Source organism: Bos mutus, chromosome X (genome assembly GCF_027580195.1).
Source record: "Bos mutus isolate GX-2022 chromosome X, NWIPB_WYAK_1.1, whole genome shotgun sequence".
NCBI classification, from domain to species: Eukaryota; Metazoa; Chordata; class Mammalia; order Artiodactyla; family Bovidae; genus Bos; species Bos mutus.
The window spans coordinates 108,115,941-108,130,919 of record NC_091646.1 but is presented as its reverse complement, the minus strand read 5'-3'; the positions used below and the strand labels follow the sequence as shown (position 1 = coordinate 108,130,919).

Here is a 14,979-nt window from a genome sequence, read left to right as displayed (position 1 = left end):
CCCGTGTCTCCTGCATTGTCTAATGGATACCTAACCACTGGACCACCAGGGAAGTCCTGCCATAGATATTTTGCCTCCCTCGTTGGTACAGGCCACCATTGGAATATTAACAGAAAGCAAGAGGTGGCTGGTAGGGTGGCACCATATGTTATGCTTCCTGACTGGCTTGTCTAATCATTGACCACAGAGTATAATATTAGTAAGTGTGGGATCTTGAGCCAGACTACTTGGGCTTGAATGTCTTCTGATGTGTGACATTTAGTGAATTTCTTAATGCTTAATTATCTCATCTAGAAAATGGGCATAATCCGGCCTACTTCGTATGGTTGTCATGAGGATTAAATAATGTTTCTAAAGCTCATGGCACCATTATAAGCACTAAATAAATACTAACCATTGTTAACACTAGCTGATGCACATTTTGGATGGGGGCATTTTCAAGAAGGAATTCAGTACAAGAGTACATTGAGACTGTGATATACCTCTTGAGTGCTTCTTTTTCTTTTTTTGGCCATGCCACACAGTTTGTGGGATTTTAGTTTCCTGACCAGGGATTAAACTTATGCCCTCAGTACTGAAAGCACAGAGTCCTAACCAGTGGACCACCAGGGAACCCCCAAGTGTCCCTTTTTTAGTAAACTCTTAAATATAGTAAAAGCTCCCATCACTAACATCTACTTAACCAATATGGTAGATTGAGTTGATGCTTTTCCTTTCTACTGAAATATATACTGACCAATGCTCAGAGCACAAAGAAAGATTATGGGCAGTAAGTCACCCTTCGGTCGACCCATACACTTCTGCTCTCATGTGTCAAGTTGATGCTTACCAAGTTGTTTTCATTATCAGCTGGCACCGTTCATGGAACATACTGCCCTATAGCCAGTGAATTAAATATCATTTCTGTCATATAAGGTCACAAATATATTTAGCTTGATCTGGAAAAAAAAAAAAAGATTTAGTTGTTTTGTCACCAAACCCATTTTTGCCAGTTGTACTTGCTAATATAATTAGATAACTTAACGTAAATTTATGGACTATGAATACAAAAGGAAGGCCACTGTTTCCACGTGAATGAAGTTCAGTTCTTTGGAAAGACTTGATAAAGAAAAGTTACTTTTAAAAACCTCTCTATTGTTAGGGGAAAAAAAACCATGAAGCTGGAAAGCAAATGGGATGTATTAGGGATGTAGTTTATGCAAGAAAGAGTCAGAAATTTCAGCCAAAGGACCCACGCTCAGAAAAAGCACCTTGCTTACGTCACATCACCAGATGGCTGAATGAATATGCATTTGTGTGTTTTAGGTTGAAATAAAGTGCTTAAGGACCATAAGTATAACTTTATATGATTCTTCACTCTAATCAATCAAGTACTTGTTATGCAAGTGAGTGTTATATATACAAGGGAGCTTCTACTATATGGCCAATGTATTGTGTTAAGTAGGACTTCCCGGGTGGCTCAGTTGTGAAGAATCCACCTGCCAATGCAGGAGATGGGGTGTGATCCCTGGGTTGAGAAGATCCCCTGGAGAAGGAAATGTCAACCCACTCCAGTATTCTTGCCTAGAGAATCCCATGGACAGAGCCTGGCACGCTATATTCCATGGGGTTGCAAAAGAGTCAGACACGACTTAGCGACTAAACAACAATTGTGTTAACTAATTTATATGCTCTGGGCTTGAAAGAAAGCTCAGTAGAGTCCATTTACCAGCTTTATTGGTGCAAGTTCGTAGTAGGCAGAATAATGCCCCCCCAAAGATGTCCACATCCTAATCCCTGGAACACGTGAACATGCTATGTTATATGCCAGGGGGAAATGAAGCTTGCAGATGGTAGTAATGTTGCTCATCAGTTGACCTTGAGATGGGAAGATTATCCTGGATTCCCTGGGATGTAATCACAAAGGTCTTTACAAGTGGAAGGAGGGAGGCTGAAGGGAGAATGTCAGAGTGATATGAGGTAAGAAAGACTTGACCCAAGTTGCTGGCTTTAAAGATAGAAGGAAGGGGCCATAAACAAAGGAATGCAGGCAGCATCTAGAATCTAGAAAGGCAAAGGAATGGATTTTACCCCAGAGCCTCCAGAAAGGAATACCATTCTGCCAACACTGATTTTAGCTCAGTGAGACATTTTCAAGACTTCTGACCCAGAATAATAAACTTGTGTTGATAAGCTACCAGGATTGTGGTAATTTGTTACAGCAGTAATAAGAAACTATTGTAGACATTGAGCTAAGTTGAAGACAAACAACAAATTGTATCCCCTAACCATCACCACCACCACCACCACCCCCCCTCCCTGTCCTGCAACTGTGCTTATAGGAAACCTAGTCCCTTCATAATTTCAAGTACCATAGACACAGAATTTATACTTAATATCTGGCTCTGGACTTAGAAGCACAATTTTTTTTAAACACTTCACAAATTTACATGTCATCCTTGCTTGGAGGCCATGCTAGTCTTATCTGTATCATTCCAAATATAGTATAGGTACTACTGCAGTGAGCACAGAAGCACCATATTTACTAAGTTCCTACCATTTGCCAGGCAGTATGCTAAATTCTGGGCTTTCCTGTGGCTCAGTGGTAAAGAATCTGCCTGCAATGCTGGAGATGAAGGAGACATGGGTTTGATCCATGGGTTGGGAAGATCCCTTGGAGAAGGGCATGGCAACCCACTCCAACATTCTTGCCTGGAGAATCTCATGGAGAGAAGACCCTGGTGGGCTATAGTCCATGGGGTTGCAAAGTCAGACATGACTGAGCACACACTCATGCATGCTAAATGCTAAGGCCTCATTTGTAAAAATTATTTTTTAATTTATTTGGTGATGCTGGGTCTTCGCTGAAGCATGCAGGATCTTAGTTGCAGCATGTGGGATCTAGTTCCCTGACTAGGGATTGAGCCCAGGTCCCCTGCATTGGGAACAAGGAGTCTTGGCCACCACATCATCAAGGAAGTCCCCACTAAGGCCTCTTCGATGAACAGCATAAATAAAGGATCTGTCTTTGTGGAGCTCTCAGGCTATTTTCATTATGTCTTCCCATTTCAAAACCTATACTTAACAGGAAGGTGGTTCTCAACATCTTCCTGTTTCTTGACTGAGGAATACCTAGTTTTCTGTTCATTTGTAAAACAGAGTGTTTTGGGCCATTACAAACTCCACTCTTCCTCTAATCCTTTTTTTCAGATTGCTTTGGATTTGGAAGTCCAAAATCTCTTCTTTCACTCATTCACCCATCCTACAAAGTGACTTTCCTGTATTCTATTGTTACAGTCTTCCAACATAAAAATATCAGCAACAAAACAGTTATTTCCACCAAGGAAAGAGGATGAATCCTTCATGCTCCATCTTCCCACATGACTATGTTCATTGTGAGCTTTCCACTCCATTCAGGTGTTTTCCTCCATCCAAAATGGGGGACCTTATGAACCCCAAGTCTCTCCTATAGATAAGGTCCAGTTCATGCCTACTTTCAACAATAGCCTCCCCAGCCATAGCAGCTCACCTTTGCCTCTATAGTATGCAGTTCTGAGTCATACCCTTGTGCCCCAAATTACTGGTCATTTTGTCCTCTATTACATGTAGTATCTGTGTTTTATTGCCTTCCTTATTGGACACCCCTTCAATGGTTTCCCACTATCCTAAGAATAAGGTCCAAACTCTTCATCGTATAGCACTGTGAGTCATCATGATCTGATGGCCCTGTCTTCCTCTCCACATTCCAGCACCATTCTCCACCCTTCCCCACCATCTGTCTTAGTCTTTTAAAGCTGCTATGGGCTTTCCTGGTGGCTTAGATGATAAACGGCTTCCCTCGTGGCTCAGCTAGTAAAAGAATCTACCTGCAATGCAGGAGACCTGGGTTCGATCCCTGGGTTGGGAAGATCCTCTGGAGAAGGGAAAGGCTACCCACTCCAGTGGCCTGGAGAATTCCACAGACTGTACAGTCCATGGGGTCACAAAGTGTCAGAATGACTGAGCGACTAAACTGAACTGAACTGAATCCCACTCATAAGGGCTCCACCTTCATGCCCAAATCACCTCCCAAAGGCCCCACCTCCAAATACCATCACACTGAGGAAGTAGGTTTCAACATATTAATTTGGCAAATACACAAACAGTTTATAGTACTATCCTCAGCAACCATTCTGATATTTTCAGTTCCTGCTAGATGGTAGTTATAATGATTGTTGTTGTTTAGTTGCTCAGTCATGTCTGGCTCTTTGAGACCCCATGGACTGTAGCCTGTCAGGCTCCTCTGTCCATGGGATTCTCCAAGCAAGAATACTGGAGTGAGTTGCCATTCCCTTCTCCAGGGAATTTTCCCAACCTGTGTCTCCTGCATTGCAGGTGGATTCTTTGCCATCTGAGCCACCAGAGAAGCCCTACAGTATACACACACACACAAATACTAATTAAAAACAATGTTGGCATCTTTGTAGAGTCCAGTCAAAACATACCTTTGTTAAGTCTTAGGCAACTTATATATGAAGGAAGAAATGACGGCAGAGAATGTGCCCTGTGTTTGGGGATTCCCCCTGAACCTGGAATCCTGAAATTCACTCCCATTTCCTTTCCTATCATTTAAATGGTGTTGGTTAATACCATTTAGAAATTTTGCAGTGTTGTTTGTCTCAAGTACTACATAATTTTCTCCATACGAATTAATTGGATATTTTGTAAGATAAACAAGCTAGATATAATTGGCCCTATTGGATAGATCATGCTGTGTGTGCTAAGTCGCTTCAGTGATCTCCAACTCTGTGACACTATGGACTGTAGCCCACCAGGCTCCTCTGTCCATGGGATTCTCCAGGCAAGAATACTGGAGTGGGTTGCCATGCCCTCCTCTGAGAGCTCTTTCCTACCCAGGGATTGAACCCATGTCTGTTACATCTCCAGCATTGGCAGGAAGTTTCTTTATCACTAGTGCCACCTGGGAACATAGAGCAGTGACTCTTAAACTGAATGTGAAGCAGAATCACCCAGAGTGCTTGCCAAATTTGCTAATTCCCAAAGGCAAGCCCAATTCTGATTCTTTAGATCTAGCGTGTAGCCCAGGAATCTGTATTTTTAAAGCTCCTCCCAAGTCACTCTGAAGCCTATTGGCCAGGCTAATAATAATATTAGCTACCATTCATTGATAATTACTGTTTGCCAGGCACTGATATGTTCTAAGAGGCCTTATAGAAAGCTACCATTATGTAATTTAATCTTTTCCACTAGTCTATGAGGAAGGTATTCATTTAATCCCTCATTTTGCAGATGAGAGAGCTGAGGCTAAGAGAGGTTAAGTAATTTTGCCTAGAGTCACACAGATAATAAATCACAGAGCCGCTCAATATTATTCTAATTCTAAAGCCCTCTTCTTTCCCTTAATTCCAGGCTACTTGCCTCCCCTAAGGCTTTCCTCATTTGTAGACTTCTGGTTCCTTGGTAGGTTCAGTGTGCACCTACCTCTCCAATCCTAATGAGAGTTACAATCTGTTGCCTTTAAAGGTGCTTTACAATTTAGTGACTAAGCAACAACAACAATGGGAAAAGCTCTGTCTTCCAACAGTTCTTTGTTCTGCATTTGTGCAAACCATGAGTGTCCAGGAAGAGGCCCCATTTTTTTTTTAATGGCATAAATATAGACATTTATTTACTTATTTATTTTTAAATTTTTTATTGTGGTAAAAGTCACATAATATAAAACATACTCTTTTAACCATATTTAACTGTACAATTCAGTGGCACTAAGGACATTCACATTGTTGTGCAACTCTTACCATCATCCATCTCCTGAGTTTTTCACTTGTCTAAACTGAAACTCTGTCCCCATTAAATACTAAATGCCTATTCCCCCCCACCCCACCCCTGGCCCCTGGCATCTCCCAATATACTTTCTGACTCTGTGAATTCGACTGTTCTAGGTATTGCATTTAAGAGGAAGTCACTTATAGAATAAAAAAAATTATGTTCTTTCTGCCCTCCTCACATACCACATTAATTATCAGGTACAGAAGAAACTGCTGAAACTTCTGGCCCACTTGGCCTCTCTTCTCCTCCAAAACCAGGAAGCAATACAGCAAGAGAAGAGCTTCATTTCTGAAGTTCAAGTGCTCTCTCTCATGTACCATTGTTGTTGTTGTTCAGTCGCTCAGTTGTGTCCAACTCTTTGCAACCCCGTGGACTGCAGCATGCCAGGCTTCTCTGTCCTTCACTATCTCCTGGAGTTTGCTCAAATTCATGTCCATTGAGTCAATGATGCCATCCAGCCATCTCATCCTCTGTCATCCCCTTCTCCCCCAGCCCTCAATTTTTCCCAGCATCAGGGTCTTTTCCAATGAGTCGGCTCACGTACCATATGAAGTATATGAAGTGTGTTTGTCATTCAGTCATGTCTGACTCTTTGTGAGCCCATGGACTGCAGCCTGCAAAGCTCCTCTGTCTGTGGAATTCTCTAGGCAAGAACACTGGAGTGGGTTGTCATGTCCTTTTTCAGGGGATCTTCCCAACCCAGGGATCAAACTCAGGTCTCACACATTGCAGGCAGATTCCTTACCATCTGAGCCACCAGAGAAGCCCTCATGTACCATAGCCTGGGACAGAAGTTCAGCATGCTGCATATGAGTCCTGTGATAAGACAACTGTCAAAGGGTAGAATGTTTATGGAATGTGGATCAGGATATACAAACAAGAACTCTAATTTGGATTTGAGGTAAATACTGAGTGAACTCCCTTTATACTTGGGAACTCCTGTACACTTGATATTAGGAGGTCATACAGAGTCCCTCCATGAGCTCAATACAATAAATTCCTCTGCTGAAGGCTTTCTACTTACATCAGAAGCTGAGGTTGAATGTGTTTCACTTGGTAGTAGAGGTAGCTAGATGAGGGATTTGTCTACTGCACCCACCTCTGGCTTCTACCTTCTCTTACTTAAAAAAAAATGTCCTGGTAAACAGCAATCTGGACCCTTAAGTATGATACTAGAAGCAGAAGCTTGAAGGGTTCTCCATAAGTTATTTTATTTCTACCAGGCAGGATCTAAGGTAAAGATGGCAAACAGTAGTTTCATGCCCACTCCATGTGTGAGAGTAGCTGCCTAGAACAATATAGTGAATAGAATTATGTGGCCACTGTTCGGTTCTGCAGGAAAGAGTGCCAGAATTGATTAGTGATGTCTGCCACGAACATTAAAGTTTGCCAGCAAATGATCTACTTTTTTGGGGCTTGGAGCTCTTGCTTGGGGCTATTAGCTCCTTAACCTGATTGTACACAAATCACAGGAAGCTTTTTAAAAAATACTGGCACCCGGAGTCCACCCCAGATTAATTAAATTAGATTTCTCTGGAGGTAAGATTCAGCTGTCCAAGCATCCAAGGTTGAGGACCACTGCTCTGTACCATCACAGATATACAGAAGACCTAACTCAGTAGTTCTCAAGTGTACTTTCTCCAACAAGGACATGCCAGGCTGGTTGCGTGAGAATTGTCTGAATAACTTGTTAAACTGGAGGTCCCTGGGACCAAATCCTCAGACTTTGAATGTGGAAGTACGGGGATAGGTCTCAAGAATTTGTATTTTTAAAAACTTCACGGTAGGAAGCTGATATGCAGCCAGGTTTGGAACCCACTGTCCTAAGCTCTTCTTTTATTTACTATTACTTATTAATTTTAATTGGAGGATAATTACTTTATAATATTGTGATGGTTTTTACCATACATCAATATGAATCAGCCATACATATACATGTGTCCCCCTCCATTCTGAACTCCCCTCCCACCTCCACCCCACCTCATGCCTCCAGGTTGTCACAGAGCACTGGTTTTGGGTGCCCTGAGTCATATATCAAACTCCCACTGGCTATATATTTTTACATATGGTAATGTATATGTTTCAATGCTATTCTCTCAAATCACCCCACCCTTTCCTTCTCCCACTGAGTCCAAAAGTCTGTTCTTGATGTCTGTGTCTCCTTCACATGCTCTTCTTAATGCCTCAAATAAATGACAGCTCTGAGGAGAACCATGCACTCTAGGGCAGTGGCTTTCAACCCTGACTGCGCATCAGCATTTCCTGGGAAACTTGAGAATAAGAACAGTTGTTACTGTTGTTGTTGTTTAGTCACTAAGTCATGTCTGACTCTTTGCCTCCCTCTGGACTGTAGCCCACCAGACTCCTCTGTCCATAGGATTCTCCAGGCAAGAATACTGGAGTAGGTGGCCATGCCCTCTTCCAGGGGATCTCCACCACTCAGAGATCGAACCTGGGTCTCCTGCGTGGCAGGCAGATTCTTTACCACTGAGCCACCTTGGAAACCCTAGAGACACCAGTTCTTGAGTCTAACTCCAGATCAATTAAATCAGACTCTCTAGAGTAGAACTTGGATGGTTCTAATGTGTAGCTAACACCCTAAGAATAGCTGCTTTAAGAAGTAGGATGCAGGAACCTCATTTGGGAAGTTCATCAGGTAGATTTCATTTCTCTTTTGCTATGGATTTTGTCCCTGACTTAGTCTATTGCTTTGACTTGATGTTAGGTGGCAGAACCACTTCTGTTTCTCAAACCTTGTTTACCCACTAGAATCTATCATTTATTATGGTTATTTTGGTCTTATCGGTCTTCCTGAACTATGTAAACATTGGCTGCAGTGGCTGACTCATTTTTTTACACAAAGAGCTACTGTGTGTATCTGGATGTTTATAAAATGTAGATTCCAATATTTTCTACTTCCATAAAGAAAAGTTTATGAGGATCATTTTAAAAAATTTTTATTTAGATAATCAAATGAAAATTAGGGTAATTGATGCTTTTAAGAGATAGAGTCATTGTAAAGACAAAGTTGTGTTTCAAGTGAGAGGCCTTTGACGGCCCTCACTGTGAATTAGTAGGAGCAAAAAGATCAGTTTAACTTACCCATCCATGACTGGCTCTTGTAGGGGAGAAAAAGTTTTCCTTCATCCTCTTAGTGTCCTTGGCAGGGTCTAAATTACACTGAGAGAGAGACAGAGAAGCAGGGGAAAAGCATACAAATTACTTTAGGTTTTACATGATATGAGAACTTTTAGAGGGAACTGGAGACAACAAGAAGCAGTTACACTTGTGTTTTAGGCTAGGTTTGATGAAGAGTGGGCAGTTGTATAGAAATATGATAAATTAAGTGATGGCAAGAGTGAACGTTGACATTCTAGGAATCAGCGAACTAAAATGGACTGGATGGGTGAATTTAACTCGGATGACCATTATTTCTACTACTGTGGGTAGGAATCCCTTAGAAGAAATGGAGTAGCCATCACGGTCAACAAAAGAGTCTGAAATGCAGTACTTAGATGCAATCTCAAAAATGACAGAATGATCTCTGTTCGTTTCCAAGGCAAACCATTCAATATCAGAGTAATCCAAGTCTATGCCCCAACCAGTAACATTGAAGAAGCTGAAGCTGAACGGTTCTATGAAGACATACAAGACTTTCTAGAACTAACACCCAAAAAAGGTGTCCTTTTCATTATAGGGGACTGGATTGCAAAAGTAGGAAGTCAAGAAACATCTGGGGTAACAGGCAAATTTGGCCTTGGAATTCGGAATGAAGCAGGGCAAAGGCTAATAGAGTTTTGCCAAGAGAACACACTGGTCATAGCAAACACCCTCTTCCAATAACACAAGAGAAGACTCTACACATGGACATCACCAGATGGTCAACACCAAAATCAGATTGATTATATTCTTTGCAGCCAAAGATGGAGAAGCTCTATACAGTCAGGAAAAACATGACTGGGAGCTGACTGTGACTTAGATCATGAACTCCTTATTGCCAAATTCAGACTTCAATTGAAGAAAGTAGGGAAAACCACTAGACCATTCAGGTATGACCTAAATCAAACCCCTTATGATTATACAGTGGAAGTGAGAAATAGATTTAAGGGACTAGATCTGATAGATAGAGTGCCTGATGAACTATGGACGGAGGTTCCTGACATTGTACAGGAGACAGGGATCAAGACAATCCCCATGGAAAAGAAATGCAAAAAACCAAAATGGCTGCCTAGGAGACCTTACAAATAGCTGTGAAAAAAAGAGAAACAAAGAGCAAAGGAGAAAAGGAAAGACATAAGCGTCTAAATGCAGAGTTTCAAAGAATAGCAAGGAGAGATAAGAAAGCCTTCCTCAGCGATCAGTGCAAAGAAATAGAGGAAAACAACAGAATGGGAAAGACTAGAGATCTCTTCAGGAAAATTAGAGACACCAAGGGAACATTTCATGCCAAGATGGGCTTGATAAAGGACAGAAATGGTATGGAACTAACAGAAGCAGAAGATATTAAGAAGAGGTGGCAAGAATACACAGAAGAACTGTACAAAAAAGATCTTCATGACCCAGATAATCATGATGATGTGATCACTCACCTAGAGCCAGACATCCTGGAATGTGAAGTCAAGTGGGCCTTAGAAAGTATCACTATGAACAAAGCTAGTGAAGGTGATGGAATTCCAGTTGAGCTATTTCAAATCCTGAAGATGATGCTGTGAAAGTGCTGCACTCAATATGCCAGCAAATTTGGAAAACTCAGCAGTGGCCACAGGACTGGAAAAGGTCCATTTTCATTCCAATCCCAAAGAAAGGCAATGCCAAAGAATGCTCAAACTACTGCACAATTGTACTCATCTCACATGCTAGTAAAGTAATGCTCAAAATTCTCCAAGCCAGGCTTCAGCAATACGTGAACCATGAACTTCCAGATGTTCAAGCTTGTTTTAGAAAAGGCAGAGGAACCAGAGATCAAATTGCCAACATTTGCCAGGTCATCGAAAAAGTAAGAGAGTTCCAGAAAACCACCTATTTCTGCTTTATTGACTATGCCAAAGCCTTTGATTGTGTGGATCACAATTAACTGTGGAAAATTCTGAAAGAGATGGAAATACCAGACCACATGACCTGCCTCTTGAGAAACCTATATGCAGGTCAGGAAGCAACACTTAGAACTGGACATGGAACAACACACTGGTTCCAAATAGGAAAAGGAGTACATCAAGGCTGTATATTGTCACCCTGCTTATTTAATTTATATGCAGATTACATCATGAGAAACGCTGGACTGGAAGAAGCACAAGCTGGAATCAAGATTGCTGGGAGAAATATCAATAACCTCAGATATGCAGATGACACCACCCTTATGGCAGAAAGTGAAGAGGAACTAAAAAGCCTCTTGATGAAAGTGAAAGAGGAGAGTGAAAAAGTTGGCTTAAAGCTCAGCATTCAGTAAACTAAGATCATGGCATTTGGTCCCATCACTTCATGTGAAATAGATGGGGAAACAGTGGAACAGTGTCAGACTTTATTTTGGGGGGGGGCTCCGAAATCACTGCAGAGGATGATTATAGCCATGAAATGAAAAGATGCTTACTCCTTGGAAGGAAAGTTATGACCAACCTAAATAGCATATTCAAAAGCAGAGACATTACTTTGCCAACAAAGGTCCATCTAGTCAAGGCTATGGTTTTTCCAGTGGTCATGTATGGATGTGAGAGTTGGACTGTGAAGAAAGCTGAGTGCCGAAGAATTGATGCTTTTGAACTGTGGTGTTGGAGAAGACTCTTGAGAGTCCCTTGGACTGCAAGGAGATAAAACCAGTCCATTCTAAAGGAGATCAGTCCTGGGTGTTCATTGGAAGGACTGATGCTAAAGCTGAAACTCCAATACTTTGGCCACCTCATGCAAAGAGTTGACTCGTTGGAAAAGACCCTGATGCTGGGAGGGATTGGGGGAAGGAGGAGAAGGGGACAATAGAGGATGAGATGGCTGGATGGCATCACCGACTCAATGGACATAAGCTGAGTGAACTCTGGGAGTTGATGATGGACAAGGAGGCCTGGCGTGCTGCAATTCATGGGGTTGCAAAGAGTTGGACACGAGTGAGCGACTGAACTGAACTGAACTGAAGAAGTATGAGGTAAGTGTAATAAACTGGGGAACACTTAGCAAGGCCTGTTTGTTCAGATTTTTCTTGGCATCTCTTTGTCTTTGAAAGACAAGGATGCTCCTTTCCTCTAGGTATGGGGAGGTCATCTCTCACATGAGGGTTTTACGACCTGTTTCAGGGGAGAAGGGTAGGGGAAGGTCAGAGTGACCTTCCTACATCTGCTGTTGTCTCAGATTCCTTCAGCTTAAAATATTCATTATGCCGAGCTTCCATATTTGAGGGGTAGCATGCCCTGTACCCCATCACCCGGTTGGTCCTTTCTGAAGCAAATGGAATCTCTCTGATTTCTTTTTTTAGAAGCTAGACAACCATAGATAGAGCCAGTCTAGCAGGGATGATCACACCAGACTTGGTAAGCTTTTCAGAATACAGTAGGACTCCTTTTATTCCTCAAAATGCATTTTTGAAAAATTCCATCTATTTCCCCACTTAGGCTTGACTTTCCATCATTAGTGATTAATATACTTGGTTTAAACCTTTCCTCATCAGATCCATGGAGAAGGCAATGACAACCCACTCCAGTACTCTTGCCTGGAAAATCCCATGCACAGAGGAGCCTGGTGGGCTGCGGTCCATGGGGTCGCTGAGTCAGACATGACTGAGCGACTTCACTTTCCCTTTTCACTTTCATGCATTGGAGAAGGAAATGGGAACCCACTCCAATGTTCTTGCCTGGAGAATCCCAGGGACGGCCGAGCCTGGTGGGCTGCCGTCTATGGGGTCGCACAGAGTCGGACACGACTGAAGCAACTTAGCAGCAGCAGCAGCAGATCCATGTTTTCAAGTATAAACAGGGCTAACCCATTAAGTCCCCAATACCTCCAATGTGTACTCTCAGGAAGGAAGAGCCATGATTATCTTGGTGAAGAAATGATACATAAAAGAGAGGTTAAAAGGACCTCACATGGGGTTCCCTGCTGGCTCAGATGGTAAAGAGTCTGCCTACAATGCAGGAGACCTAGGTTTGATTCCTGGGTCAGGAGGGATGATCCCCTGGAGAAGGAAATGGCAACCCCTCCAGTATTCTTGCCTGAAGAATTCCATGGACAGAGGAGCCTGGCGGGCTGCAAAGAGGTCACAAAGGGAGCCTAAGGCTTTGAGGACTAACTCCTCTTTAATGCAAGTTGTTTTTTCCTGCGCTTCTCATTTTAGGAATTCCTTGCAGCGGTAACCTGTTTTAAAAACCAATATGAGTCCTTCAAAGGGATGTTGGGCCCTTACTGCTTAAGAATAAGGGTATAGAGTCCTTCCGGGGGTGGGGGCATGGGGAATGAGACAGGCCTAGGACCTGGGACCCTTGGCTGTAGTGCTGCAATGCTTGCAACTGAACACACATTTCCTCCAGCAACAAAATACAAGGAAACTATGTTGTTGTTTGTGTGTTGTTTAGTCCCTAAGTTGTGTCTGACTCTTTGTAACCCCAGGAGCTCACCAGGCTCCTCTGTCCATGGGATTTCCCAGGCAAGAATACTGGAGTGGGTTGCCATTTCCTTCTCCAGGGGATCTTCCTTACCCAAGGGTCAAACCCATGTCTCCTGCACCCCCTGCATTGGCAGGAGGATTCTTTAAGCCCACAAAGAAACTAAATGGGAGTAAAAATAACTGCATGTATGCACAGTTAGGGTAAATTCTGGACAAAAGATAGAAAGAGACCAGAAACACCCAACTGCCACTTTTGAGGAGCCTGGAGCAAAAGCAAGGGGTCAGGAGCAAAAGCAGGGTACTGTGCATGCCCCCTGCACAAAACACCAGCTAAGGGGTGAGCAAATCACCTAAGCCACCCTTCCAACCTGACCCTTGAACATACCCCTACCCTCATCCCATATAAGGAACAAGCTTTCCCCCCATCCTCAGGGAGCAAGCAAGCAAGAGAACCTGCTATTTCTTCTCAGTCCCCTCCTGCTGCAGCAGGGGCCCAATAAAACCTTGCCTGAAAAAAGAAAACTGACGTGAGTCCTTTGAGAAACAGTGTGCTGGGACCCAGCCATCGCTGTAGCCCCAGCACCTGGTTCAGGGTAGTTGAGGGAATGGTAGCCAATGAAAATCTACCATCGCAGAACTACCATGGGAGGTTTTGGATCCAGCCTTGGACCCAGCCAAATGAGTCCCAACAGCCAAACTTTTGGAGGACAGCCTAATAGTCCTTGTAAACAAGACCATTTCCTTTCCCCTCTGCCCATGGAACGGGACCCAGTAAATCCCTCGCTGGTACAGTATCCCCATCCATGTGCTCAGAGAATAGACCATTGTATTTTTGCCAAGAGCTGGCTATCCAGTGAATGATCTGTTCCTATACATTTACACTCAGTGCGGAGTATCCTAGGACATGTTTATACTCAAGAAAGGTTAGTGTTAACATTGTGTCAAGGGATTAATCTCTTTTAATTGCAAATGTCAAGAATAAACCCCCTTCTTTGGGGCCTAGATGTATGACTTTGCTAAATATTTATAGATAACTTGGAATGTTTACTCTTCATTCTGGAGCTAGGTATTTACTTCCACAATTGCATACTCTTCCCCAACCTCCTACCCCATTCAGTGTTCTACTGATGTTTTCTCTCTATAAGGAGCAACAGGGAGATAATGGGCATACCTGGCTACTGGAATAGAGCTACTGATATTGGGGGGAGCTGACCCCAAGCTAGTAGTGTAACCAGAAAAATACTATAGGTATATTACCAGGATCATGGAATGAGGAGAGGCCTCAGAATCAGGAATCCTGGATTCTAGTCCCCAGTCTGCTATCAATTAGCTGTTTGACCTTTGCTGGGCCTCAGTTTCCTCATCAAGAAAACAAAAGAGATGAATTTGAATTTTTAAAACTTCTTCCAGCTCTGAATCATCATGGAAATGCTCTCTAAGCCATTTTGAAAGCCCTACCCACTCCAGGTGTGATACTCAGGCCCTCTGGAGCAGAGCCATTCTACAGAACTTTCTGCCATGATGGAAATGTCTAATAAGGTAGCCTCTTCAGTTCAGTTCACTTCAGTTCAATCGCTCAGTCATGTCTG

The 14,979-nt window shown here is 42.8% G+C and overlaps 1 protein-coding gene and 1 non-coding gene across 3 annotated transcripts in view; one reads left to right on the top strand and one right to left on the bottom strand.

Moving 5' to 3' along the window:
• Positions 1-14,979, top strand: part of COL4A6 (collagen type IV alpha 6 chain) — a 336,867-nt gene that overhangs the window by 199,075 nt on the left and 122,813 nt on the right. The gene's annotated exons all lie outside the window — the stretch shown is intronic.
• Positions 2,402-2,508, bottom strand: LOC138986533 (U6 spliceosomal RNA). The gene has a single exon (XR_011463348.1). It is a non-coding gene; the product is annotated as a U6 spliceosomal RNA (small nuclear RNA).